General features: G+C 53.3%; 1 long non-coding RNA gene across 1 annotated transcript in view; it reads right to left on the bottom strand.

Moving 5' to 3' along the window:
* LOC109294333 overlaps positions 1–3,630 on the bottom strand; it is an 8,965-nt gene extending 5,335 nt beyond the window's left edge. The window contains exon 1 of the long non-coding RNA XR_002096502.1: positions 101–3,630. This is a non-coding gene — a long non-coding RNA (uncharacterized LOC109294333). The remainder of the gene's footprint in view (positions 1–100) is intronic.
* Between the last annotated feature and the right edge of the window lie 6 nt (positions 3,631–3,636).

Genomic DNA, 3,636 nt, shown 5'->3' with positions numbered 1-3,636 from the left:
GGCCATACAAGAAAGAGGGAGCTTCAAGTTGGTTTTTGGAGAAGTAGGTTACATGACCTATAGTTTCCCCAAGGTCTTTAATTCAAGTGAGCTTTGTGACCTCAATATGCAACGAAGCCCCTTCCCCTCTGCTGTCCCCAGCCTCGCAGGCCGCGCGCCAAGGCCAGGCAGCGCTGCAGAACGTCCCACGATATTTAGGGCCTCAGCAACTGCACAGGAGATGCCTTTCCACTGAGATGAGCTAGGAAAGGATGGGTGATGGAAGTGGTTTGGGGAGAGCCCTCCCTCGCCAGGGACTCGGTGGTCACATCAGACTGGCAACGATGGGTTACGGTAGCATGGAGGATTGCAGCATCACGGCTGACCTGCCTTGACACACAGGTATTGCTATTCACCAAACATCAGATAATACAGGAAATGAAGGGACAGTGGTAGTGGTGACGGGGAAGGGGATACAGCAGTAAAACTGTGGGGCACAACACTATTGAACATCTCCATCACGTCAGAAACTGAAATGATCGTAGCACCTCAGAGTGAAACAGCGGCAATATCACGTACTGCGCTTGTTTTAAGGCAGGGACGGCCAACCTTGGTCTGATCTAGGAGGCACGCGGTTCCCTTTGAAATAGCACGAAGGACTCCGCTTTCAACCTCTGCTCCTGTGCTTCCCACGTGAGACGGCAGCATCAGAATCCTTCAGGCAGGAGACAACTGTATTTCTGGAAGCTGGACACACGTAGAAGTTAATACAAAGAGAGAGAATAAAAAAAGAGGAGGGATGAGGTCTGCGGTGCTGGCCTTGCCCTAGCATTTTGCTTCTCTGAGGTAGCCACACAACCAGATCTAAAACAAGCTACCCCGTTTCCACCTTCAGCTTGCAGAAGAGGGGGAAGGGACTCACCAAAACACCTGGACCTTCAGAGGCAGCAGCTCAACTTTACACAGCTATGACACGTGCAAAACTCATCCTTCTTTAGGCCAAATGTTCCCCATCTTCGATTCCTTTTGACTGCCTGGCCTCATTCTCTACCCCTGGGAGCAGCAGATGAAGCTGCCATACGTGAGAAATATGGAGAAGTTCGGGCAGGCTGCAACACTGCACCACCACGGCCAGCACAAATCGGAGGCATTTCTGCTGCATTCATCCGCCTCCTTAGGTGTAGGAAAGGCCCGTGATGATGGAAACTGATGCTGTGACAAGTCTGAAGGACATTTCCAACTAAGCATGTTGTGTGTGGAAGGCAGACGATGAAGCCTGGGAGATGGCGTGGGAAATTTTCACTCGGGCATCAGCACCCAAAACATGACTGATATTTCAACTTCTTGTGCTTAACAAACGGGGGTGAATGAACAGCAGGTGAAAGGTGCTAAGCCGAAGGCCATGATGTTGGAAGTCCAACAGAAGCGATGCAGTCTGGACAGCAATGGGGTAGGTCCTGATGGAGCCATGTCCCCAGAGGAGGACAATCAGCCTTCGTGCCGACTGTCGCTGAATGCTCTGCCAGCAATAACCCTGGTTGAGTCGTCAGCAATGCAGACACCTGTCCCCTGCCAGCACTGAGCCAGAGTCCTCTGAAACCAACAAGTCTTTCCATGCATCACCCTGCAACTTGGCTCAGGATCTAGAAATAGAGCTGAGATCCACTCTCATTTAGCTCTCCGCACAGCAATCAGATGGTCGTTCTGGGTCCCTACCAAACCAAGGCTGAATTTAGATATGGCGTACAGGCGACATGCTCCAGCTTTCATTACAAATCGCCTGAAACTCCCCTAATTTCAGCGACTGTCCAGCTGTCATTATCACCTGTTCAGTTATCGGAGAGCTCCGAGGCTGCTGCATCCCATACAGAACTGGCCTAGCTGCCTGAAACAACACTAACATCCCCTGAAATTAGGAAGGCAGTCCCGTTTCTCCGAAATCTTTTCTACCTCCTGAAAATGTTGGCTATAAATGCAGTCAATGCGGCTTTGGCTGCATTTTGGGTCTTCTAGCACCACACTGCTATGGAATAAAGGGGTAAAATCCTGTCAATTAACAACGTTATAACCTTTTCCTTCTGCTGAGTAACACAAAACTAGAACAAGGTAGAACCTTCCCCTCCTTAGCCCCTCTGCCTCTGCTCTACAAAGGGAAGGCAAAGGTCTGGTCCTGCCCGCAGGGCAGACAGCTCTTGGATGCCTGGCCTCCCTGCCAACATCACATCAACGAACAGCACTGACACTAGCAGAGCAGGGAGAAAACGAGACCAGGTTTTGAGGCCTGTGGAAATCTCAGGCCTGGGCTGTTTAGTGAGGTGGTGGCAGCAGCCTGCACTTCAGAAGAGGAGTCAGGGGATGCTATTTCCTAGCACTTGTCGCCTGGCTCCCTCACGCCAGTCCTGTGGCGATGCTCCATTCTTGTCTGCAGCCCCATACAAGGCCTGGACAAGGGAAGAAGATTCTGCAAGCCAGTGGAAGAGCTGGCTCGGGCTACGGCCTGGCCTCTCCGTCTCCACCGGGACAGGATGCACGACCTCCTCCCTTCCCCACTGGGGCAGGACACCACGAGGAGCCGTGGCATGCTGTTTTGCTTGGCACAGTGCGCGCGGGTCTGCGTTTGGCCGGGATGGTAGATCCTGCTTGGCTGGTTCTTGGCACCTGTGTGCCCCACTGGCTGAGGGTGCTGCCGAGCCTTGTCAGGCTCCACCTGAAATCTCAAGGAGGTGGAGAAGCAAAGCCCTGGGCAGTGGCCAGTCCTGCCAGTGCTGGCTCCTCCATCAGCCTGTTATTGCTCCTCTCCCCTCAGGGGAACGTCCCCATGCGTGGCAGAGTCAAAGATGCATCAAGAGAAGAGACTGAATGGAAAACTCCCTCCCCTCCCCAGGTGTAGCAGAGTTTCCGATCATCCCTTCCCCTCCCCTGTCCCAGGCTGATTGAAGGCAGCGGGGCTGTGAAAAGGAGGTGATGAACTGACCAGCTGCTCTTCTGCAGCCCTCCATGTTACTGCCCAGACTGAAGGCAGATCACCTCCCACAAGTCAGTCCCCTTTCTGGGCCAGAGAGTATCACAGTCTCAATGTCTCATCCCATGTCTCTCAGAGCAGAGACCCTTTGACACCATGCCCTAGTCCTCAGGTGCCAGCTGCTTGCTTTGCTTGAGGGAAGAGCAGTCATGGAAGCTTTTTTTCCCCCACTCCAGCTCCAGTTTGCCCTTCAGGTGGATTTAGGCTGGGCACGGTCTTCCCCGTCCCTTTGCAACAGGACCTGGGTGAGAACCTGCCTAGGGAAATGGGCTTTTTCACTACCCCACACTCCAGGATGGTTAATTCTCAGCATCCATGTGAACCTCCAAGATGAAAGCAGGCCGGAGTCTGGTCATTGCTTTCTCCGAGCTGCTGGGGAGAGGATGCTGCTGATGGAGGTAGAGATCCCAGTGCTCTCCCGGCCCTGGGGAAGGAGGTGGACAGAAAACCACCCCTTTCCAACCTAGGGCATGGTGAAGGAGGCCATTGTAAACAAAACCCTGAGCCAGGCTGGCCGTGGGAGAGTAGTGGCTGGCCTCAACACCTGGGGCCGAGGTGGCGGGAGGGTGTCACAGCCCATGCATGCACCACATGTATGCACTTAAAAAAAACAAAGAATTTTGAGTGCGTGTGGG

Source organism: Gavialis gangeticus, unplaced genomic scaffold (assembly GCF_001723915.1).
Source record: "Gavialis gangeticus isolate Ggan-Ray unplaced genomic scaffold, GavGan_comp1, whole genome shotgun sequence".
NCBI lineage: Eukaryota > Metazoa > Chordata > Crocodylia > Gavialidae > Gavialis > Gavialis gangeticus.
This window is presented reverse-complemented; position numbering and strand designations above follow the sequence as displayed.